Here is a 26,827-nt window from a genome sequence, read left to right as displayed (position 1 = left end):
CGTGTGGTCTTTAGTAACCTGGCTTGATTCTGCTTTTTGTGCAAAGTGGAAATACACTTATATATTGTGCTTCTTTTGAGGTAGATTATGTATAGTGGCGCTTGCTGCACTATCTTTCTACTAAGCATAGCAAGCCGCACGATTTTCTTAGCTTCCTTGCGGTTCCAAGCATCTGTACAGGTGTAAACTGGTCAAATATCTTTGCCATGCTTACAGCTTAAGCTTCTTACATTTGACATCTCCCTTTCACTTTAAATTCACGATATCCTTGTTCATGGCGTTCCATCTATTTGCGTCATTCTCTGGTCATCATTTCTTCTATATGTGAGTCAGTCCGGGTTCTCGTGACGTCACCATTCGTCTTCCATTAAGACCTTTTTGGTTTCTTCAGGGACTGTACTTATTCATTTTGTTTAATTTATTGATAGGGTTTTCTTAATGGATACCTTACTGTCCATGGTTTTCTGGGTATTGGTACTTCAATAGGTGCTGTTCTTCTGATAGGTACTGGACAGAGCCCCACTGCGGCTCTCTGCTGGTTTATTTGCTCATCATACACCACATATTTCGGTGTGAACGTTCCTGGTACTTCAAAATGGACGGTTGGAGTGCAGGCTTTATTTGGGACCTCCTCTACAGGTGCATATGCATGTTTAGTTTTTTGGAAAAAAAGGAAACTAATGCTGTGCTTTAAAGAGTCCATGCTAATACACATGTCAACAGCGGGAGTTGTAGGTGAAGGGATGGCTTGAATCGCATTAGACAGAAACATCTGTAAAGTTGATCAAAACCAACGCCTCCCCCTACAGTAGAGCTAAAAAATGGATGAGGAAAAGAGGAAAAACAGAGGGCTTATGATGATTGGTGGAGTCCATCGCAGTTGCATGTTTTACACCAGATCGCGTCAGGGCAGGGTCTGTAGCGTCTTGCTAGGTACTTCATAAAAAAGTACATTATACGTTATATTCTGGAGCGATCAAGGTGAGTGACTGCTAGTAAGATATTAGGTTTAGGAGCACACTTAGAGACAGATTTACACAGAGTTTGTTGATTTCAAAGCAACAGCCGAGTCAAATGTTCAAGCTAGTGCAGAACCGTATAACGTCCATTCATTGTGGGATGAAAGGACGCTGGTTTTTTCTCTGTTGTTATTTCAACGTGAAAACTCATTGAATTTTGTAGAGGGGTTAAAAAAATATATAGATGGGGTGTGGGTGTTTGGGAATAGTTAAATAATTAAAGGGGATGGGGGATTGGGGAGGAACCCCCCAAAAATAAATGAATTAAAAAAAATGAGTTTTCTCGTTGAAATATCCACGGAAAAAAACACATTTTTGTTTCATCCCGCGATGAAATGACATGGAACCTGCAAAACATGGTAGCCGTATTCTTTAGCTTATTGGATACAGAAAATGCAGGAGACGCATAATTGGCTGAAAGTTGTTGTAGCTTCCCATGAAGCTCCGGTTATAAATCAAAAGAATTAATGGGAGATACACACTAACAAAATATTTTCTGAAAAGGATACTAATATAAAATATATACTTCATAAAAAAATATATTCAAAAAGTAGATGGCAGTACTTGAATACTAGCTGTATGCTGCGTATTTTAGGTTCTTAAATCGCCAAGTTTTTCTTTGCTGATTTTTTTTGCCGAACATTTTCGGCTGAAAAAAATCATCAACATTTTTTATTTGGGTGAGGGTTCTCCCAAACGCCCTTTCTCTATGATGTTCGGCAAAAAAATCAGTGAAAAAAATAAACTAGCGATGTAACAAAGCTGTACCGTATTACACGTGGATCTATTATTCTTTCTCTCTCTCTCTCTCTCTCTCTTTCTCTTTCTCTCTCTCTCTCTCTCATACCCTCACTTTACTCTCTTTCTCTGTCTCTCTCACGCTATGATTCTGGCTCTGTATCTCTCTCTCTGTGAGCAAGAGTTGTATGGTCAGTTGTGCATCTGCTAGCGCCAACTCAGGCTTGTGCTGACAGCAGACTGACCTGAGAAAAAAAGCAGATATCTTGCAGTTCAAGGTTGAGGCTGCTATGCTTTTTGTATGGTTAAAAGTAGAACGAGAGCAGTAGCCTTTGTGGTGGCCCCCAAGGTGTGGAACGGCCTTATCTTTGAAGACATGCATTGTCATCGGGTGTGTCCTGCAGGAATGCCACCCTCACAATGAGGGATCATTGTCTGTATGGTTTGAGGTCAGTGGGATGTGCGTAGGCTTAGTGGGGCGAGGGAGATCTGGTGCTATGACAGATCTTGTATGGGATAAGAGGATCAGGCTTCAGGGTCTACTATTGCATTTGTTATTTTCCAAACTATATAAATGATTATAAGTGCCCGGCGCGGTGCTAAAAATAAAAAAGCTACTTACCCATTGGTCCTTTTCTGAGCCTTACCTGCTGGTAATCCCGCTCACGTCGCACCGCATCCCTCGCCCCAGTCCCCGCCTTTCTTCTATGTTTCTTCAGGCTGCCATGGAAAGGGAGAAGGGACTACACAGAGTACCTTCTCCCTGTTCCATGACGGCCTTTTTTTTGTTGAACTTTTTTTTACATGCGTGTCAATGGCCGCCATGGAAGGGGATTCCCTTCTCCCCTTCCATGAGGCCATTTTCTTTGTTTACTATGGTCACCATGGAAAGAGAAAACGCACTACGTTTTTCTGTCTGTGGCGGCCATGTTTTTTTACTTCTTTTTCGGTTGCAAAATGCAATGTGTCTCGCAGCTGGAAAGAAAAACACCATTAGTACTCCGGGCTAAAGGGCCAGGGTACTAATGGCAATAAGCCCCTAGACTGCGGGCCATTACCACCTACAGTAATGCCCCCGGGGTCTTCGTTAAGGACCTCGCTAAGCTCAGGCCTGTAACTATCGGTGCCGGGGGCATTACCTGAGGCGGTAACAGCCCGCAGTCTCGGGGCTTATTGCCTAAGTGTTTGTGTATACTTTGTCAAACGTGTGGGCTGCATGGCTGGCATGCTAAACTATACATTGCCTTGGTGCTCACAGAAATTAATGCATCGATAGTTTTAATCTGCGTGCAACCCTTTCCAAAAAATAAGGTCATTTCAAGGGATAAAATGATGTGTATTCCTGGCAAAAGAAGCTATTCAAAAGAAAATGATTTAATTGTGCTAACATTGTAAACTGTCACTTTTTAAAATATGCAATGTTCAATTCAAGTATCACTTTCAGTGTACATTTTATATATTTTAGTCATCACAAGAATTTTACCCTTGTCTTCCTGAGGAAAGAACATTTTCAAGACCTGGCATAACCATAGCCATTATTTTCTGACGGAAGGGTATCATTTCCAGATGAACAGTCTAGTACACTCCTGTGTTGCTTCTTTGAACTACTGCTATGTAAAAGTGGAAAGAGACAAATGGCAGCAATGAGGGTTCCTGGCTGCCCTGCATAAAATCAAAGACCATTTTGGCAACAAAAATATTACAACAGATCTGTGTATTTGGCAAATATGTCTGTGAGAAAAAGGGTTTATATTTGAATTAATAAGTACATAATGCACAATGTACTTAGTGCCCATTTAATTTTTCACAACGCTCACCCCAGAATTAAAGTGGTTATTGCCATGAACCATACATACTGATGAATGCAGCCTCAAAGTTTGGCTATGAGGATAAAAAAAATCCAACATCTGCTGCGCCACACTCATCCTGTTTTAATTTCACTGAGGTTGAGTACTTTTCAGAATTTTGGTGCATATTGCATACCCTTTGCCCAATGCACAGACAACCGTAGTGAATTATATATGTAGGAAACACATTAATTTAATAAACCTCTACAACCCAAAAAATAAACAATTCCACATTGTAAATACAAATATCAAAAAACAATATTTGTTGGAGGAAACTGAAACATTCATTACATTCTTCTAAGATAGCTGGTGCAGTCCCAGCGGCTTAAACTCACAGGAATACAGCTTCAGCTTCAGCGGGGGCCATGTGCGGATCCACCAAAAAATTAATCAAGACCATGCACGCCTTTCCCAGTCTAGTTAGATTTGTGCAATATAAAACCCAGCACATATGTACGCACATGCAATGTATAAAAGATTGTGGAATAAATCAAACAATTAATTTGTACACTATTGCTTTTGCTTAAATTGTTCTTGTTAATTTTTGCCATCTATTATTTTTTCTAATAAGATGGATATGAAATAACTAGCTGTGCCCTGTGCAACATATGCTGATCTACCAACTGGGAAATGTTTAAAATAAACTTGACTTTTGGATTTTGTGAAAGTGTAAGTCTGTCTTTCTGTGTCTGTCTCTCACTTTCCCAGTATCTCTCTGTCGCTCTTGGTCTATCCCTTTCCCTCTCTCTCTGTATCTCTCAGTTTATCTATCTCTGCCTTTCTCTGTCTGTCTCTTTCTGTTTCTCTGTCCCTTTCAATCTCTCTCTCTCTTTGTATCCCTCTCTGTCATTGTTTTTCTGTCTCTCTCTGTCTATATGTCTCTCTGGGCCGCTCTCTCTCTGTCGCGCACTCTTCTCCTGCTCTCTCTCTCTCTCTCTCTCTGGTTGTCTGTCTGTCTCCCTCTCCCTCTCTGCCTTGTTGTCTCTCTCACCACTCCCTCCTCTATATCTGTCTATCACTCTCTGTGTCCCACCCTCTGCCCCTCTCTTTCTGTCTCTGTCTTTCTCTCTCCCTCTCTCTGCCTCTCTCCCTTTGCACAGTTCCATGAATCAGGGTTTGTGTCTGCAGTGCAAAGTCTCTTTTGAGCAGTGCAAAGCCACTTTGAACCAGTAATATTCCATGAATCGGGCCCTAAGTATTTTGTATGACCAGTCACCAATGCACAGACATAAATGGAGAATTACAAATATAGAATAATATTATAATCATATTTCATGTTTTTCATAGTGCCGTATACCAGAAATTCTAGTTTCAAATCCCTTGGCAGTGGCTGTTACAAATTATCAATATTATTACCCACAGCGCACGCCTTGCATTGTGAAGAGGTCATTTTGCATATAATCCAGCATGAAACGTCCTATTTTGCAGAGTGCAAAAGGGATAGGACAGGAAGGGTCAGCAGAGAAGGAGGTGCAGTCAGAGGTAAGTGGAGAGCGAGGAATGGTGGGTCAGGATGATGGGGGAAGTGGACTAGGAAGTGAAGAGGCAATGGTGCAATGCCATTGATCTAATCAGGCTCCACCCCATGAAATGTTGGTTGAGGGGCGAGGCTTCCATACTTACTTTTTGTTAGGCAGAGAGTGGAGCCTCTCTGCTTAACAAAAAGCAAGTGTGCACATCAGCCCCTCCCCTCGGATGTGAAAGAACACATAACGTTGTTATATATTGGCTCGCATCTGTGGGGGGCAAGGGGGCTTCTGATGTGCACACTTGGTTTTTGTTAAGTAGAGAGGGAAGGAAAGCCTTTCCTGAAACTGGTGGCATAAAAGTTTTACTGTGCTCATGCAGAAAAATGCATTTGCACAAATGCAGAAAACTTTAAAGGTGCTAGTTTAAAGGTGGAAGAACGCAAAGAGAAGCTTGCCGGAAAGCTGTGAGGAGAGAATAAGCCTAGCCAGCGCCACGAGAGACATGGAAACCGAAAGCCGAGCAGCACGAAGGTGAGAGAATCCAGCAGCTGTCATCTGCGAACTGCAGACAGAAAAGGAGATGTCACAAAGAGACGGTGAGTCCATGCTGGGTCAAAGGGAGCAGCAGGGAAAATTGGTGAACACGTTGTATGTTAAACATTGAACAATCAAAGTCAAATACAGAGAGGAAATCAGTTCTTGATACTAAAAGTAACACGTTAAAAGCACTTTGCCTCAAGAGTGAATCTTTAACGGACAATGCGTATTAACCCACAATGTAAAGGTAGTGAATGATTGGAAGTGTGAGCAAAACACTAATGAGGAAACAGACTATGTAATAAAAGAATTAGCCGAGAGAGCTAATATGATAAACTATCAAAGGTGGAGTTGCACAAACAGACGTCCTGGCAGGAGAGTACACCAGGCATTTTCAAGTGTGTGAAACAAGAAGCCCTGGCATGAGAGTGTACCAGGCAATTGCAAGTGTGTGAAACTAGAGAAACAGCGAAAAACATGTCAGGAGAGTATTCCAGGTATCCTGACAATGTAAAGGCCAAAGACAGACATATAAGTGTCTTTGATATTGAACAATAGGAAAAGGCAAGATGTATTATTGTCAAGAATTGTGAAGAAGCATCCAGTGGAAGGGTGACACCCTCTGGATTAAGGAACTATATCCATAGGAGACTTTATGTCGAAGTTATGTGTTTCTTTTTGAGCACTTTTGCAACGCTGAAGGCTGAAGACATTACCCTTTTTACCTTAAGAATTATTTCATTATAATTGGAGGGTCAGAATAGTGTTTTGGACACAGGACGGTTTTGTTTTGTATGCCCAGAGACTGACAGATCCTTAGTTTTTGGTTTAGGTAGGGAAACACCTCTAGCACAGGGACAGCGAGGCCTTTTCCCAACCCCTTTATTTTCATCAATAAAAGTCTTTAGCCAAAACCATGGAGGTCATTACGACCTTGGAGGTAGCCATGCCGCTATTTGCGGCATGGCTACCCCCATTCCGGGTACCGGGTCCAGGTTCCTGGAATGGGGAAATACTGGGCCATTCCGACCTTGAAGGGCCCGGTATTTCCCCATTCCAGGAAACCATCCCCATTCCCATTTGAGGCCCCATAGGGCACAATGGGAATGGGGAGCATGCTAACAACGGGTCTGTTAATAACGGGCCCGTTGTTAGCATGCTGGACCGCTCGCGGGACCCGCTAAGGACGCCTGGTAAAATAACTGGTAAAACCAGGCGTCCTTAGCGGGTCCCGCGAGCGGAACTCGTAATGAGGCGGTAGGGGGTTAACGGCGCCGGCAGCTCTACCAGCCCTGTTAACCCCCTAACGCCAGGGTTGTAATGACCCCCTATGTCTAAAATGTCTCTGAGTTTCATTCCTAACCCTTCACATTATGTATGAATGTGTGTGCAAGGAGTGTGTACATATATTATGTAACATGTTTATGAAAGATTGCATGATGCATGTGAATGAGTGAGTGTACAGGGAATGGGGGCTTGAGTGAATGGTATGTTTAAATGAGTGAGTGAATGTTGAATAAATGTGTCTGTGTGTGCACTTATGTGTAGTGCTGGGCAGAGGAGCTGATTTTAGCATGTGTAGTGTAGGAGTTAGGAGGGTATTGGGGTGGGTGAGAGAGGCAAGGGGGGGTGGTCTGGTCCCCCGGTGGTCACTTTTGCTTAAAGCGTGATGGCAGATCAGTTAGCTGGGCTTTAGTTATAACAATTATCAAAGAAACTAAATATGTATGTTATCTTTAAATCCAATCACTTGGTTATTCTCACTGGCATATTGTGTTTACTCGGGCCCCATGCCAGACAACCCATGGGTTTGAATAGAGGGGGCAGAGCCTCCAAGTTTGCCCCGCCCAGTTTCTGAAGTGGCCACTCCCATCACCAGTTACCCCCACCACTCAAAATGTAGGTTTTGTTGCATCCCTGTGAAGAGGGACAGGGTGAAGGACAGGGGGAATGGAATCGCAGGGGTTTTGGAGGTGTCCCTGGGATAAGGCTTGTGAGGAGATAGGGGTGGAGGTCCCAGGGGTGTTCCCCGGCGGGGCAGTGGAGGGATAGAGAAGTGGTCGAAGGACATAGTGTGAAAAAAACACTAATTCACAACTCCCGCACAATGGGGTTTGGAAAATGGGTTAATTTTGCAAATAGAAAGTAGGACCATTGCCCACTATTGGAGTACTCCATTTAGAGCCTTGTACAGATGAATGCATGCTGGCCTGATTTGGCCCAGAGGAGCATCGAACATTTGCCCAGTTGGCAGCTCCTCCTCATCGAGGATATTCACTAGGTGCAGAGACAATGACTTTTTGTTAGCTTTGGTTTAGGAAATTTGTACGCTGTTTAAAATTGTATTGTTTGATTTTTTTCACATTGAGTCGTTTATCTTTTGAACTGCAGAGATGTGCAGACGCAGACCGACAAGGTTTTGGTAGGATTAAAAAGGCTTGAAAACCCCCTGCAACAATGAATATGAAAGTGGAGTAGGCCATTTCAGCCAAGTCACACACACTGCACAGCGCACCCAGTAGCCATCATCGGAAGTTCACCTCCAGTTTAGAGCCACGTAAGCAATGCTTTCTGGTCATGAGAATTATGCCAGATGCAAGACTTTCTGTCCAGAAAAGTATTTTCTGGGGTAAAAGGCGTATATTTGGCCTAATTTTCATACCCAGAATGCTTTGCTCATGTGGCTCTGAACTGGAGGTGAACTTCCAGTCATGACTACTTGGTGGCGCTGTGACATGTGTAGCTTGGCCCGAATGGCTTATTTTACCTTCTGCGTTTTTAATAAAAAATCTCTATTGCAGACTAAAGTTCTGCTTTTTGGAGGGTGTGTCTGCTCCAATATTTTTGGACACATTTTGCATACAATTTAAATATACTCTACATGTTGTGCACCTCTTTTATGTGTATATTTTATAACCCCGCATCCCAGTGGGTTGTAGGTATTTTGTAAATACGAAGCTGTTTAAAATTCGTACCCAATGCATTATCACACGTTTTAGACATTCAGATGTTCAGCAGCAGGTGGTACTCTTCTCTCCCACGCCCCCTGTTAGGTCAACTCTGGTTATAGTGTGGGCCATAGCGAGACTACACTAACATGTGCCCTGTAACATAGACCAGAAATGTGACCCATGTGCAATTATGCTCTACTAGTATAGCCTTACAGGCCGAGGGAGCGGTCATTATCGTGGGATAATGATCCACCTACAGGTTATGGCCCCAAGCGAAGCCGAGGGCCATAAATTGGGGAAGGGTCATTATCCCAAGCGATAATGATCCCTCACGAAGCCTATGTGGCTATCAGCACATACGCGTATTGGCAATATAGGTTATCGAGTTGTCATTGTAAAGTAGAAAATGTTTAATAATTAGTCAAAATAAATTCTCAAACCATCAAATGTGCTTTTATTTCGCAATATTTAAAAAACAAGGGTGTCTTTATAAGTTAAGCCTTTTAATTGCAATCTTGGTTGAACTGGAAAAGTTTTAACATTAACATGCATTAGGTGTAATTTAAATTAAACAGTTTATAAGAAAGTGAAAGCTTTTCACGGGTTTTGACTTTCTCTTTGGTGCGGTAAATTGAGTGTTGCAGTGGGAAGAAAGTTCATCACAGAGAAGAAGTGTTTTCTCAAACAAAATAATACCTGGACCTTGCATTGCTATTTACCTGTCTGGTTTTGAAGTGAGAATATTCAGAATTCGGCCAGTACCAGTAGTTATTGACTGCACTCTGAAAGTTCTGATTTGCTGAGAGGCGGTCAAGATACTAGGATGGTATACGGCATGGCAAATAGTCCTGGACCATTGCCTATTAGTAAACAGTGCTTGTATTAAACTGGCATCCACTTCATCCACCTGTCCATCTATCCATTAAACATAAACATTTGCGAAACTGAACATGCTTAAAATCAAATAATAGGGGCCTAGATAAAAATGAAACGCAAGTTATGGGCACAATAGTATGTAGTGTTCTTTTATATACAATAGTACAGCTCTTAGGCAAGTCAAAGCCTTAGTAAAGAAAGTACATGGATCACTCTGCCTGAAGTGCAGATGTCTCCCTGAAGCTTGCCAGTCATGTGAAGCCATGCGCACCCCCAGTTCCTGTTCGGCATTAGATAGAAGGCACTGGGTGTTTGAATATACTTCTGTGCAGGGATACAAACAATGTAGTCATGCTCGATTTGTTTGTTATTTAAAGTTGTAAATCCTCCCATAACCTGTGCAAATATTTGATGATGTTATCTGCACACCATTACAAATGAGCATGCATAAATGCTTTAAGAGTTATTATTGTCAAATGACTTTACTACTTATGACAACCTGGGGGCCTGCCCTGCAGCCTAGTCTAAAAGGTGTATGTTACATGTTAAAGGTATTTGTACCGCGCACCGTCACCAATGGAGTTGGCCCCCAGGCGCTCTGGCGGATCTGCAAAAGGAGAAGGCGGGATGGGTTAGTAGGGTAAGGAGGGAGTAGGATAGTGAGGGTGGTGGTGTTCTGTTGGCAGCTTCAGCTCGGTATACACCGTGCGACGAGCTTTGGTGCGAGTATCAGAGCAATGTCAGTCCTCGTGTGCTGTAGGGGTGGTTTATGTGTTGTTGCAGTGTGGTGAAGTGCATGCAGCTTGCAGTGCAAGAGGTGGTTGTGTGAGTTTTTGAGTGAGATAAGTATGCAGAAAGTTTGAACTTTTTGGTTAGTGGGTTATATGTTTGCATCTAATCTTCCCAGTCTGGCTACTTGCCTAGATTTCGGGAATCCTGCATGGTGGGAAAGAGGCCCACGCCTAACAGATCAATTGAGTAAAGTACCATACACAGCTGGATTTGAGAGACAGTTTGAATAATTCAGTAGCCTCCTAAAGGCCGGCTGGATTTGAGGTCCTGCACGGTGGGGTAAAGGCCTATGCCTAACAGGAATGTTGGTTTGGATGGTGCACTCCTGTTGTAATCTAGAACTATGTGTAGTGTTGTATTTAGATTGGCTATGTATACATAGGTGTCTATTCTCCTCCTTGAGAGTCACAGCACGGTTGTGGTCTCCTCTTCCCTACTGTCTTGTGAGTATGTGTGCCTGAACTTCGGGTTGTAGTGGATGACTTGTCGCAATGCTTCGGTGTTGGTCTGTCTTATGTGTTCAGTCTTTAGTGTCCTCCTCTTGTGGGTATCTCTCATTGTATCTCATGGTATGCCGTGAAGTGCGTTTCCTTGGATTCTGTTCGTGTTTGGTTGTTCCTTCATCTTTATTCTTTGTGGTTTTAGCGGAGTGGGCGTTCCTGTTGGTGGTCTTCTAGTTATGCAGTGAAGAGCCAGGATTTGAGCAGTTTCCTGAATAGTAGGTGGTTTCTTGTGTTCCGTATATTGATTCGTAGGTCATTCCAGGTTTTTGGTGCATGGTGAGAGGAAGAGGATCCTCCGAGTTTTCTTCTGTTGTAGGGTTTTGGTTCCAGGCGGATGTCGTTGCTTGATCTCAGTGTTCTTGTCAGGAGGTGTAGGCACAATTTATCTCTCAGGAATTCTGCACCCTGGTTGTGTATTGCTCTGTGCATGATGCACATCGATTTGAATTTTATTTGTTGTTTTATTGGTAGCCAATATATTATTTTTAGCGCTGGTGTGATGTGTTCTCTTCGGGGTCGTTTTAGAAGAAGTGTGGCTGCTGCATTTTGTATGCGTTGTAGTTTTTTTAGGAGTCGTTCAGGCATACCGATGTATAGGCTGGTGTGCAGTTATAATGTCAAAAACATTTGGTCGAATTACAAAAATCTCTACAAAATAATGTCGAAAATGTTTTTTTTTCGAATGCTTTATTTTTTTATTTACATGTTTTTTTGGGTTCCGCAAGTAAAAAAAAGGGTTAAAACAGAAAAAAAAATTAAAAAGGGAGGCTGGGGGGAACCCCCCATTTCGAACAAAAAACAAAGAAAAAAAGACATTCACATTTTTTTTTCGACATTATGTTTTCAACATTTTGACTTTCGACAAAATGTTTTTCGAAATTATCACTATAAACCGTATAGGCTATTGACATAATCTACTCTGGACATGACCAGTATGTACTAACACTTCTGTGGTGATTCTATAATTATATTCTCAGTAGATTTTCTGAAAGCTGTCAGATTAGCTATGACTCAATTAAAGAAACTAGCTAAATGAATACCTCATGATCGGAACATATCTGATTTCCTTTTCCAGTTTTCTCTGTACCTCGATTTCTGTTGTTATTACTGTATCCTGCATATCATGCACTGATGTAGCGCTCGCTCTCTCTGTCTGTCTCTCTCGCTCTCTCTCTCTCTGTCTATGTCTCTTCCTATGTGGGTGAGAGTTACATTGTCAGGTGTGCTTTGCTAGAGCCACCCCAGCAGTCGATTTCTGTTATGTTATTACCGTATCCTGCATACAATGCACCGATGTAGGGCTTGCTCTCTCTGTCTGTCCCTCTCGCTCTCTCTCTTTCTGTCTATGTCTCTTCCTATGTGGGTGAGAGTTGCATTGTCAGGTGTGCTTTGCTAGAGCCACCCCAGCAGTTGCTGACAGCAGTGCAGCCAGGGGACACAACACAAATATTTTGAAAGGGGCTTAAGCCTGTGGTTTGGGGATTTTTTTGGGGGGCAAAACAAGCTACTGAAAAAGAAAAAAGAATTAGATTGTACTAAGTCTGTAAACGGGCTCATTTCAAATGTTTAGAATGTCCATTTCTAATGAGCACCTCAGTATTTAATGTAGTCATGATGAGCGCATTCCACTTGTCTTTGTAAGCAAAGCACATTATCCAAACCTTGAATAACCATAGCAATTAGTTTCCGACAGGTTACCATTTCAAGATGGACAGTTAGATGCACTCGTCTTGCACTCTTTTGAGAAGGTCCAACGAGAAAGAGAAAGGAGACAGACAGACCCTATACGAAAGGGGGAGGGAGACAAACAGAATCAAGGAGGGCTTGCATAAAATCAAAGAGCATCTTGGGAACATAGGGTTGACCAGCCATTTTTATATTTAACAAACATTTCTGCGATAAAAGGGTTGTATTCTTGGTATCACTAAGTAAACCAACCTGGCTTTGGTGCTCCTTTAATTTTTCACAACAAAAATTCTAACATTAAAATGTTTGTAACCATGAAGCATAGGTATGCGGGCAGCTTTCTGGATTTGAGGTTAAAATGCTTGGGATGTCATTCGCTCCTTTGGCGTCCTAGGGCTGTCTTGCTTCCTAGGAATTTTAGAAGAGGGTCTTGGTGATGATGTCTTGTATCAGTGGCATTTTACATATTAAAATAAATTAAGACGTTTGAACAGTAAAAGATGCTCTGAAACAGAAGTGAGGGTGAGTTATTGCTTAACCAGTCTTGGAATGTTTAGAAATGTGACCTTTTGGTCAGATGGAGAAGGGAAGTAACTTGCATGTAATAGTCATGTCTAAATTACAGGTTGGTGAATGTGTGATGCCTGAATTTTTCCTTGTTTCAATTTCTGGGAGAATCCAAAGAGTTGTTTTTATTTTTCCATCAAGCCAATGTATTCACTATCAGGAGGGAAGATTGAACAGGGGGATTTTTTTGCCCTGTTGTCTGAAAATGTATTAATTATGAGCAAGGAGACAATGAAAAGCTGGCAAGTAAGCACATCCGGTTAAGTGCTTGTTTTAAAGCTCTGAGTCTGGTGCTCTAAACAGTCTACAGTCACAGGTTCGAATCCTGGGATGGCTCACTCAGCCCTTCACCCTTCTGGGGGCGAAGCATTGAGTAATGTCAAATTGGGTACTAGAGCCCCTGTTTGGTATTAAGCACTTGATTCGAAAATCACCATAGAAGTATTCTTTTTACATCATATGCTGGGAAGGGGGTGGTCGAATGGTGCAGTTTATATAAATTGTTAAGAAAAATAGTGGATATGGAAAACTGATACCGCTCCTCCCAACACTGGACCCCCCCCTCACAACCCCCCAGCTGGAAGTGATAACTGCAAAAGGGTTCAGTCGTGTTTGATCCATGCAGCTAAATCAAGGCAAAAATGTTGGTACATAAAAGCCGCCTTAACGTGACGGACTCTGCCCCAACCCTTCCAGGCTTTCAGAGGCTGCGGCCTGCTGGGAATTCTCCCAGTTTTCCTCCACTCCTGTCCGCATCTGCCTCACCCACACACCTCCGTGAGTAACCCAGTAAACCTGTTCTAAGGGAGGGAAGGTATAAATAGCAAAAGAACCGAGGTCGCAGCCAAGGAGAAGTCAGGAAACTCCCTGCTGGCACGCACGCTACAGGTTAACCCTGCCGCTGCCAACGCCCTGCAGTTTCACCCACCGAGCCGACAAGCCGGCCAGCAGAACCTGGAGTGGAAAAAACAGGGTGCAAGCACAGCCTCTTTCCACTTCTGCCCAACGGAAAGTACCTGTATTGCTGACCCTTAAAAGCACAATGGTCCTCCTGTGGGACCTCTGCGGACGTTCTGGTGCTAACCCATTAAAGGTATAGTGCTCCTCTGGGGAAGTGCTGGTGCTAACCCATTAAAAGTATAGTGCTCCTCTGGGGAAGTGCTGTTACTAACCCATCAAAGGTATAGTGAGCCTTTGGAGCAATGCTGGTACTAACCCATTAAAATGATAGTGCTCCTCTGGGGAAGTGCTGTTACTAACCCATCAAAGGTTTTCTGAGCCTTTGGAGCAATGCTTGTACTAACCCATTAAAATGATAGTGCTCCTCTGGGGAAGTGCTGGTACTAACCCATTAAAGGTATAGTGCTCCTCTGGAGAAGTGTTGGGACTGACCCATTACAGGTATAGTGATCCTCTGGATAAGTGCTGCTACTAACCCATTAAAGGTATAGTGCTCCTCTGGAGAAGTGTTGGGACTAACCCATTACAGGTATAGTGATCCTCTGGATAAGTGCTGGTACTAACCCATTAAAGGTATAGTGCCCATCTGGGGAAGTGCTGGTATTAACCCATTAAAGGTATAGTGCTCCTCTGGAGAAGTGCTGTTACTAACCCATCAAAGGTATAGTGCGCCTTTGGAGCAATGCTGGTACTAACCCATTAAAATGATAGTGCTCCTCTGGGGAAGTGCTGGTACTAACCAAGTAAAGGTATAGTGATACTATGGACAAGTGCTGGTACTAACCCATTACAGCTATAGTGCTCCTCGAGAGATGTGCTGGAACTAACCCAATAACCCTTTATAGGTATAGTGATCCTCTGGACAAGTGCTAATACTAACCCATTACAGGTATAGTGCTCCTCTGGAGAAGTGCTAGAACTGGCCCGTTAAAAATATAATGCTCCCATGTTGAAGTGCTTGTCGTGACCCATTAAAAGAATGATAGTCCTACGGAGAGGTGCTGGTACTGACCCATTAAAAGTATAATGCTCCTATGAAGAAGTGCTAGCACTGGCCCATTAAAGTATACAATGACCCTATGGAGAAGTGTTGGCACTGGCCCATTAAAAAAGTATAATGCTCCCATGTTGAAGTGCTTGTCGTGAACAAATAAAAGAATGATGTTCCTACAGAGAGGTGCTGGTACTGACCCATTAAAGGAAAAATGCTTGTACAGAGAGATACTGGTTCTGACTCATTAAAAGTGTAATTCTCCGATGGAGAAGAGCTAGTACTGACCCATTAAAAGTATAATGTCCCTATGCTGAAGTGCTTGTACTAATCCCTTAAAAGTGAATTGCTCCTATGGCAAAGTGCATGTACTGGCCCATTAAAGTTATAATGCTGCTAATGAGTGGTGCCGATTCTGGCTAAATGTGCAATGCCCATATGGATAAGGACTGCCACTGACCTATAAAAAGTGTAGTGCTCCTATGGAGAAATGCTGGAACTGGCACATTAAAGGTACACCGTAATGAAGGAAAAGCGCAAATGCACACATTTGAAATCATCACATGAGGGATTCTAGAATTCTAGTAGCTCCAGGGATGGCAGTTTGACGGCTCTGCTCCTGTGCCCTGAATTAATCTTCTCTCATACACAATGTCTGACTCTAGTCTCCCTGAAAGATCAAAACCGGCAAAGAGGGAGAAGGGTGGAGAGGATCAGAATAAGGAAAAAGGAAAGAGTTGACAAGCTGTTACCTAACCAAGGTAACAATGGACTTTGCAGAGATAAAGACTAACCTATTTAACTCGGAGGAGAAATGTGTGGAGCTGTCTTCCAGGGTGGACTCGGTGGAAGGACATCTAAACTCTATGGATGATAATACTCAAAGGATTGCAGATCAAATTAGGGAATTACAATTGCAGAATGAGAAACTGGAGCTCAAGATCTCTCAGCAGGGAAACTTTTCCAGGAGAAATAACATTTGCATCACTGGATTTCTTGAGAACATAGAGAGAGGCAATCCAATTGATTTTTTGGGAAACAAATTTGGTTAAACTGCTCAATCTGGATCCCAAAATGTCTTTGGAGTTGGAAAGGGCACATAGATCACCGGGCCCAAAACCAGCACTTGGGCAGAGACCAATACAATTTGTTGTAAAATGTCTGAAATTCCCTATCAAGGAACTGGTTTTAAAAAGGGCATGTGAGTTGGGTGACCTTGAATGGGGAAGACACACGATAATGATTTTTGGAGACTTGATCAGAGATGTGCTGGAACTTGGAACGTAAAGGGTTTAACATGCCAACGAAAAAGAAGAAAATTTATGGCAAGGATATGGAGAACAAGGGCGGATGTACTTTTTCTCCAAGAATCACATTTACTTGAATGTTTTAAGAGCTTCCCCAATAATTTGAGATATACAAAATAGTTATCTAGTTGTCATACCTCAAAAACAAGAGGGGTGTGTATCTTATTTCATAGGGGTGTGAATGTTGCGATCGAAAGAGTGGCTATGGATGGTGAAGGACTGATGATGCTTGCTGATGTTATTCACATTGGCACAGTGCTTACCATGGGATGTGTTTATGGCCCGTGTTCACCAGGAAAGCCTTTTTTGATGAAACTACCCATCTACTACACAGTATACGTGGGGAGATTATTATTTTGGGTGGAGATTTCAACTGTGTTTTTGATCATTTATTGGATCGCTCAGCCTCATGCAGATTTACAAATTTAGGGGCAAGTAGAGAATTCAGACTCTTGCTCCAGAGGTTTGATTTGGTAGATATTTGGGAAACAATACATCCAAATGGAAGGAGTTTTCATTCTATTCTCCTGTGCATGACCCGTTTTCTAGGATTGATTAGTTGTTGGTCTCTGACAGGCCTATTGACAGGAGTGTCTGTGTTGACATAAGAGAAATTGGGATCCCGGATCATGCATTGATAGATCTGTGGCTGGATTTAATTGGTAAAGGCTCGAACTTTGCTAGATGGTGACTTAAGACAGGTATTTTGAGGGACGTGGATGTGTTCTCTACCCTAAAGAGTTTCATGGATGTCTTCTTCAAAGACAACAGGGACTCAGCAGATATCTTAACAGTTTGGGAGTGTTTTAAGGCAGTGATATGAGGACAATTAATTAATCAGACATCTTACTCTAGGAAGACAGGTTTAGCGGAATTGAAATTGTCAGAAGTAGAGCTTAAGCGCTTACAACGAAAATATGTGTTGATAAAAAAGTATCGATGATAAATTGAAAATGAATCAAGTGAACAATGCCTTGAGCAGTGAAGTTGATATACAGGCAGAGAAGGGAATTTTTTATGTGAAACAAATTTATTTAGACTGTGGTCATAAGAGTGGTAGGCTATTAGGTTATACATTGAAGGGAGTGACAGAGAGATCCTATATTCAGGGTGTGAAAAACGAAGATGGTCTTGAAGTAGTGAGAAATGCAGACATCTGTGAATGCTTTAGGTCCTTTTATGAATTATTGTATACTGAGGATGTTTTTCCTTTGAGATCTGACTTGTACGAGTTTGTGGGCAAAATTGAGATTCCTGTTTTGACTTCTGTGAATAAGATTGCACTGGATGCTCGGATCAAGGTGGTTGAGAATTCAGCAGCACTAGATCAATTTAATATTGCAAATCTTTAGGGTTTGATGGTTTACCAGTGGAGTTCTGTAAGTCTTTTGGGGCTCAGTTAGCTTTGTTTTTATGTGAGTTATGTAATTACTTCTAGCAGAATGGGGTTCTATGCCCGACTATAAGGGACCACAAAAAATGTGCAAACTGTCTGCCATTTTCGCTGCTCAATGTGGATGTTAAGTTGTTCTCCAAAATGTTAACAGTTTGGACAAGTGTATCGGGGATCTGATACATGAATCCCAAGTTGGTTTCGTAAGGAATAGGTTTGCTTATGATAACATCAGGACTCTGATTGATAAACTGGGACTTAGACAAGATGTTATTTCAGACACTGAATTTGTGTTTATGGATGCCGAGAAGGCTTTTTATAGAGTAAATTGGGATTTCCTGGAATATACATTGCTGAAAATGGGATTTCGTACTGTTTCTTTTAAGACAGTAAGTTGTTTTCACTGTGCAGTGACAGCAAAGATCTAGGTAAATGGTCAACTTTTGCACTCTTTTCCTCTTACAAAGGGTACTAGACAGGGCTGTCCTTTGTCGCCCTTTTTATTCAACATTGCTTTGGAGCCATTTGCAGCTTACATTCGACTGAAGCATGGGATTTGTGGTCTTCAGATCAGAGGAAAAAAGATTATGGTGCTATTTTATGCTGATGATATGACAGTGGTTTTGCCTAATCCAGGTGAAGGTAGTGTATTGTTGAAACATTTTTTGAGAAACTGTGTTGGCTTTCAGGTCATAAAATAAATTGGGACAAAACTGAGGTTTTTCCACTCTCTGCATCTTGTCAACTGGGGAGTTTGCATTGCGGAATTGTATGTGGTCAGACTCTCAGATTAAATATCTGGGGATTTATTTACCTTATACGAGATTTGAAGATGATTGCAGATTTCAATGTAAATAAATGGGTTGAGGTGTGATTGAGGAAGTGGAAAAGATTGCCCTTAGATATTTTTGGCTAAAGTTAATGCTATTAAAATGTCTCTTCTGCCAAAAGTTATTTATGTCATTCAGTCACTCCCTTTAAGAATTCCCAAAAAGTTGCTCAAGACAATTGACAAGATCTTTCTTCCAGAAAATGTTATGGCGTGATTAAAAAAAGCTGACGAATCAAGGTTCATGCTAATGCACATTGTTCAGGAAGGTGGCTTTGTGTATCCGGACCTTGTTAATTATTACAAAAGGTTTTAGCTGAAGAAGGCGCCTCAATATTTTGCGGCAGAAGAGTCCCCGGTGCCACTTTGGTTGACAATAGAGAGGGACAGAATTTCTTGATGTTTGGTGGATAATATATATTCTATGGGGAAACTGCCAAACGTGAGCGATAGGTTACCTTCGACAGATGTGACTCGGGAAGCACTTGCTTCATGGTTGATTGATGATAATCAGAATTTGTGGTTGCATTACAAAGCCTCGATATGGCACAACTCAGTGCTTCAAATTGGGAATAAAAACCTGTGTTGATGAAGTTGGATCTCAAGGGGGGTTTTGAAGATAGGAGATGTGTTGCAGGAGGAGCGAATGGTGTCTTTTGCAGATCTCCATCATAGGTTTACTCTAGGCAAGAGGGAATTAAGGAGATATAGGGATTTGGAGTCACTTCTATCACAGAGATAAGGTATGTTGAATGTTCCATTGGAGGTGAAACTGGTCGCCTGTGATATATTCGCCTCACCACCGTGCATGGTGTCCACGTTCCTTAGCACAATACCTATGAACCCTTTGTATGTTGAATCCTGGGATAAATTGTGACAGACCTGGGCAGTTGAATTACGGTGTGATATTTCAACCGGAGAATGGGATTATGTGTTAAAGGCAGGCTTTAAAAGTAAGTTACATTTAAATCTGAGAAGATTTTATGATGATTGTATTGGGCAGCAGTACGAATGCATAGTTTGGGATTCTTACACAATGATGTATGCTGGGGCTGTGATTGGGAACAACGCACTTTGTTGCACATGTTGTGGTATTTGCTCCAGAGTCTGCGATTTTTGGGGAGACATATTAGACAGGTTGCATACCATTTTGCATATGACTTTCCCTAGGATGGCCCTTCAGATGCTTCTATTATCAGGTACAGAGAGATGTGAGATTGCAAGAAGGTATAGACAATGGATTGACAAAACCTTATTAATGGTGGTGATGTGAAGCAAGCACTAAAGGTATGGAAGATTAGGAAAAAGCCGCAGATGGAGAATTGGTTTACGAATTTCAGGTTTTATCCAATTTTGAAAATATTTTGTTTCTAAAAAACGACTGAGAGGACATTTATATCGAACTGTGGGCACCCTTTGACGATTCATAGCCTTAGAATTAATAGTTTTGTGCTGTGCTGTGTCTAGAAGGTTGGTAGGGACTTGGTTGTGTTGCGTGTGTGTTTGTGTGTGCGTGCGTGCGTGCGTGCGTGTGTGTGAGAGAGAGTGGGTGTGTGTGTTTGTGGTGTGTTTTGTTGTTAACATGTGCTAAGTTATGTTTTTTATAGGGAGGGTGTGTTGGGGCTTCATATCCACGATGTTTTGTTATTAAAATGCATTTATGATATATTGGAAAACACTATCTTTGTACAAGATGGCAAGACGTCTTTCTACTGCTTATGGTATTGTATCCCTATTACTGAACTATATTTTATTTGTTCTATTTTTGTTCTATTTTTTGTTTTTTTTTAGTGTAAAAAAAGAAAGAAATAGATAAATAAAGAGGTTAAAAAAAAGAAATCATCACGTGAAGAGAAGTTTATGATTATCTATTTTGCATAAAAGGATAGAGAGGCGAATGCATGGGATTAAACAGTCGCCACAAGCAGAGTCTTGAAAAAGACCATTACAGGGCAACAACCGTGGACATTTAAAGGTGATGCACGTTTTTCACAGTGGCACTCACCGCTCAGACATTAAACGTACAGTGCCCTATGGTGAACTGCTTTTACTGGCCCATTAAAAGTATATTGACCCTATAGAGAAGGCCTTGTACCTACGCACTAAAAACATAATACTCCTATAGAGAAGTGCTGGTACTGACCAATTAAAATGATTGCAGTCCTATGTATACTTGGAAGTACTCACTGGTTAGAAATATTGCAGTACTACTGAGGAGTGCTGGTTTTAACCCAACAAAAGTATTGTAGCCCTGTGGGTAAGTACTGGTAGTGATCCACTGAAAATAGTGTACACTACTGACACAGAGCAACTAAATATAGGGCCTCATTACACGGATGGCGGTAGGGATTTACCGGTACCGGTAAAATACCGGTACCGGTAAATCCTTACCGCCTTACTACGAGGTCCCTTTGCGGGTTGGGGGATTTAACGCCTGCTTTTTGCAGGCGTTAAAATCCAACCCGCTAAGGGACCTCGGAGCTAATTACGGCACCGCAAAATTGCGGTGCCGTAATTAGCGACTTCCCCATTCCCATAGAGCCCTATGGGGCAGAAATGGGAATGGGGAAGGGCAATGGTGGAAGGGGGATTTACCGCCCCTCCAACCTTGGAATGGGGCGGTAAATCCCCTTTCCGCCAAGGCGGTGCCGGTATTTTACCGGCATGAGCCATGGCGCTAATAGCGCCATGGCTCACCGCCTACCGTGTAATGAGGCCCATAGTTTAGTAATTTGTGGAAAGACTGTTACTGACCCAAAAAGATACTGCTGTACTATGGTGGAAAAAAAGGGCTAGCACTTGCCCAATAAATTGTAATATTGCTTTTTGGAGAGGTTCTGCTATTAGACAGCGCTGGTACCGACCCATTTAAAATACTGTAGTTCTGCCAATTAGTGGCAGCACTAAACGAATGAAGGCATGGCCCTACTCTGGGCTAATGCTGGCACTGCTCTGTTATTTACAGCGGAGGAACCCATGTGGCTAGGGGCCAGTACTGGAGAATTGCGGATCCTGATTCTTTGCAGCTAGTAGGGTCTTTTGGAGAAGTGGTGGTAATGACCCACTGATTCTGACTCTCAGGAGTATAGCTCAGCAACAACGGACTCGCCTTGGAAGCAAGACGACACAGAGTAACACAGGTTCGATCCCTGGGTCCATGCTTAGAAACCTCTGGGTATTAAGCGTGTTATAAATAACCGATCATATCATTGGAGAGATGGTACCGACCCGTTTCAGCTATCACAGTACAGTGAAGAAGCGCTGGTACTGACCCAGTAGGAGTTTTATCCTCTTCATCCTTAGTAACAATGGCCTCCTATTAATGTCATGTCTGGTGGACGAGTATAAATACTGCACTAATAAAAGTGCTGCTGTTATGTGTAGATGTCATGGTAGATAAGTAACATTGAAAAAGAGACAAGTGGGCAAATGCAGATACAGTGCCATTAAAATCAATAGCATCTAATGGTGCCACACAGCCAGGAACAGAAGTGAAGTGCTGTCCAATTAAAAGACATGGGCATCATCACGAGTTGGGTGGTAGCCCTTAAATGCGGCGGTAACAGTGTTACGGGTCTGCCCAATCTCAAATCTGGCAGCATTTACCCCCAGCTCTAAGCTGCAGGAAAAGTGCCAAATAAATTCTGATTTTCAGCGAAATTACTTCACGGTAATACTGCTGGCGCTAATTGCGCCGAAAATTCTCCATTAGGTTCAAAAGATTCAATGGGAAATGGGGAATTACGTTTACTGCCCAACCCATGATCCGGCAGTAATACCACCGGATGGGTGGGTGGCAATGCAAATAGAGTTGGAAGGTATTTCAATCGGGATACCGTCCAACTCGTGATGAGTCCCATAGAAGTCAGGCGTAGAGATGCAAATACGTGCCACTTTGCAGTACAGTAGCTGTTCCAAAAAATACTGGAACTTTTTTATTCAAAAGATAAAGTCCTATTAAAGAAACAAAATGTCACTGCTGTCTCTAAGAATACTGGAGCTTATCGAGGAACTTCTTTTCCAATTAAAGAATTACAGCCACTAAAAAATAAACGCCAGTACCGTTGTACTCTGGCCCATTTACAATGACTGTAGGTATGCCTTCGCCGGTAGTAAGACGTGTCCATTCGTCAGAGCATGACGGTGCCTGCCCTATGAATGCCCTCCCGCTCGGCTGGCTCCCGTCCCAGCCTGCGGCCCAGTGGGAACCCACATCCCCCAAGCCCACTCCATTCCTCCCGGCCCGCTGCCAGGCTCTCCCTGCCTGCCCACCATAAATATCCGGCCAGTTCAAAGAGCAGGAGACATGCCCAGGCCTGAGGTTCCTTTAATGCCCTCCCGGGGGGGACGTGTCTGCGGACTCCAAGAGCGCCGGAGTCTGCGCAGCGCCTCGTAAAACAGCTTCCCGCAGATCGGAAGCCGCGCCCGCCCGCCCGCCCGCCTTTAATATGTCATTCGCCATATGTCTTGCTCCCTGCATAGGCGCTGGCCCATCCAGCCCTCTACACTAGCTCTGTAAGGGTGACCAGCTCTTCAAGACGAAAAACTCGGACGACCAACAACATAAAAGAAGGACTATCTCCTCAAACTGCCCCCCTTTCCACTTCCAACACACAGGGCCTGATTCACAGAAGTGTTTAATGGCGCACTCACATAGGAAAACGCTCTGTGCATCATGCCCACAGGATTGTCAGCACTGCTCTCATATATTACGAGCTTTTGACTGTGGATACAAGCTTATTAATTAATAAAAGGAGCTTTTGCTTTGATACATGTTACAAGCCTTGCTGTGCACCTCTGTGGCACAATCAGTTAATGCAGTGTCCCTGGTACCTATAAGGTTGAGGGTTTGAGCGTAGCCTCTCTTGGCAACATTCTGTGTGTATTTAAATGTATAGTTACTTTCTAATTGTTGTCCACCCTCCTTTTCCATAAAAACCAGGACTGGCACCCAGGGGCGCCGAGTACGGGGGTGCTCCGGGGCCGGCAGAATAAAGTCGGGGCTGAACCTCCCCCCCCACAACCTCCACCCCCGGACGGAGAGAACAGACGCAGTATGGATGGGCCTTTGCTCCATCCATACTGTGTCTCTCTCTGGCGGCCCGGGTGAAAGCCGGGTAAAAAACGATGTTTAGAAATTGAGGGACGGATGCAAAGCAAGCTCTTGTTTTGCACCTGTCCCTCAATTTCTAAAAATCGTTTTGGTTTGGGTGTACTTCTACATCTGTGCACCCGGGTTGCAAGGAATTAGAGTTTCACCCAACCCAAAACGATTTTTAGAAATAGAGGCACAGATGCAAAGCAAGTCTGTCCCTCAATTTCTAAAAATCTTTTTGGGTTGGATGTATTTGTACATCTATGCACCCCTCTTGCATTACATCTGCTGAGGGAGGTGGCGGGGAGAGGGCAAATGAGACTTTTTGCATGTCTCCGAGTGTGTACGCGGTGAGGGTGAATGCTATGCTATGGACGGGGAACAGAGGCGTTCAGGGAGGTAACTCCACTGAATTCTAAGGAAGGTAAGGTAACAGCGTGGAAGAGGGTGGGAGTGTGGGGTGAGGTAGGATCACCTTCTTGGGGGGGGATTAGCAGGGTGGGGGAGCAGTAGAATGAGATAATTCAGCCTTTTGAAGACCACACAAATCGGCCGAAATAAATCAGTCTTTTTTGTAGTAGTTCTACAAAATGCAGAATTATCACATAGAACCCAGTACGGACCTTGCCATACTGTTTACCCTTTTCAGTGTAATACCATTCAATGGGACAGCAATTTCAGGGCCTAATGGTGCAGAGCTAATGGGCTTCTATATTTTTAAAGAGACAGCACTTCTCAGCAAGGCTGTGTAATCTATTTTCTACTAGAGCTGCCATATTTGAAATGGGGCAATGCTGGTACTCCTCAGTTAGCTCATTAAACAGGGCTTCTATAATTGTAATACTATGCTTTTGTTGAGGCAACGCTAGTTCATCTTAGTGGGGCTGCTATACGTTTGATGGAACAGCATCAGCACTTCTCAGTTGAGATGCTACGCTCTTATTGAGAAGGCCCCAGCACTTCTCAGCAGATTTATTTATTCGTATTTTTATTGGTTATTTATAATGCGCGTAATACCCAGAGGTTTCTAAGCGCAGACCGAGGGATCAAACCTGTGTTGCGCGGACCGAGGGATCGAACCTGTGTTGCTCCATGTCGACTTGCTTCCAAGGCGAGCACGTTGCCCCTGAGCTATCCTCCCGAAACTCTGAAGATCTGAAGTATATTTAATGATACAGATCCAGAACTATTGAGCAAATCTAACATCATCTTCATCCTCATCAGAATAACTCAACACTGTACATTTAAAGGGATGGAATTACTCAGAATGTAGCAGCACTATTCAATAACCCAAAGTGCTTAAGCATAGTTAATGTGAAAATACTACACTTCTCACCATTGGGACAGTACTGCCACTTCTCACAGAGGCTTCTACACCTTTTATGGGGTACCAATGCTCCAACCTACTGGACAGTTTCAATAGGAAATGACCAACACTACCCCACAGGGAATTGCATACTCTTGATGCCACCAAAGCAGCACTTCCACCCACCACAGCTGCTTTATTTTTAACGACACAGTGCGTGTACTTCTCAGCCACTCTGCTTTACATTTAAAGAGACTGAGTTGTCATTTCTCAGCAAGATTGCAACACTATACCATTGTGTTCTGTATGTTGAGTGCTTCTTCACCACCAATGTGGGTTCATGGCACTCTCCCAGTGTCTAAATAGTAGATCTGGCTACATTCAATTGGCAACAGGCATGTCCCGAGCTGCCTGCTGTCCATAAGCTGCCAATCAGGATGTTGGAAGCCGTGATGGGGCAAGGGATAGAAGGCTCGAGCCTGTAGGATAGCAGAATCAGCAGGGTCTTAAAACCTGCTCACTCATTCTGCAGTGAGGGGCCATGGGGCAAAAGGAGCCTGATCCCACATACAGGCGGTTGTTACCCCTTTATCTCTCCTGAATGAAAGAATGAGCTCTCTCAGACACAAGTTATCACCCCTGCAGATACAATCAATGAATATGGTATGGATCTATAGATCGAGAAAAGTGGAGTGAGAATTCAGAGTGTTTTAACAGAAATATAATTGTGTTCCCTGATGGGAGACTGACACCATTAATATGATGACCAAGAGTGAAACTGTATGTTCAGTTTTGAGATTACCAGCAACGGGTATACTATGCTCCAAGGAGTGAGGTGCCCACTCAATATATCACACTGTTTGAAGGTGTGAGACCCATCCTGAATGCTTGCCCAAAGAGCCCTGGCCAGAGTTTCACACTGAAGAAGTGAGCATGTGATCCGGGGTCTGCAGCCCACACACACACATGGGATTCCCATGCACCCACTTGCGAGATTTGCACCAAATTAATGAGATTGTGCTCCAAAGTAGGAGGCGCACACACGGTCTTTGCTCTGAAGTTTGACACACTCACAGGATGGGATGGCATTTCATTCTCCCATCCTAGTTATGTTGCTCTGCGTTTTGAGGGCTACTACAACCTGGATGATTTTAGAAGGTTGGAGTAGGGGCAGTGGTGGCTTACTGGAATGCAACTGGAAGGCTTAAACCTCCTTCTTACTTGACTTTAGTATATGCAGTACATGCTAGCCAATGTTTCCACTGTTCAGCGCCCCCCCACCTCTCTCGCACCAAGTTGGCGACTACGTGCAAATGTGGTCATATAACTGCTGGTGATGTCACTTCCTCTATTTGAGCACCCCCCGGTAAATTCATAAGTCTGCTCCCCTGCTGGCACCCACCCTTTGATGGCGTTTTTAAAGCTGTCGGGACAGTGGGACTATCCGGGCAAAACTGTGCCGTCTATTCACCGTACCCTCGTCCAACAATGTACACATAACCTCTGAAGAAGACTGAGCATTTGGAGCAATGGTACGCTGCGCTCATTGTATAGCGCCCAAATCTGCCACTGGTGGGGCCATGCAGCAGTGTGGCTCGTCCGAGCTAGAAGACCAGAGCCTGGATGAGTGTACTGAAGAGTACATGCTTGGAATGCAAATTCTAGTTTGCATTGATTTGGGGCAGAATTTAGCTCCCTCGGCTTGCCAGGTCCCGGATCGCAACTTATTTTTTAATTTACCAGGTATGGCCATCATGTGAGCCACAGTTTGCAAATGTGTGCTATATAACGTCAAGCAATGCACACATTTCCCAGGTATTCAGGTTGTGTGCTAGGCATTGCCACGGTTAGATGTTGCCAAAATGTGACATGGTGGAACAACCTCCCAGCACAGATTAGATCCATCGACTCTCACGCAGCCTTTTACAAGGCCCTAAAAACCAGGCTCTTTATCTAAAGAG

This window comes from Ambystoma mexicanum, chromosome 13 (genome assembly GCF_040938575.1).
Source record: "Ambystoma mexicanum isolate Mex_15411 chromosome 13, UKY_AmexF1_1, whole genome shotgun sequence".
NCBI lineage: Eukaryota > Metazoa > Chordata > Amphibia > Caudata > Ambystomatidae > Ambystoma > Ambystoma mexicanum.
The sequence above is the reverse complement of the archived record's forward strand: the minus strand, read 5'-3'. Positions refer to the sequence as shown.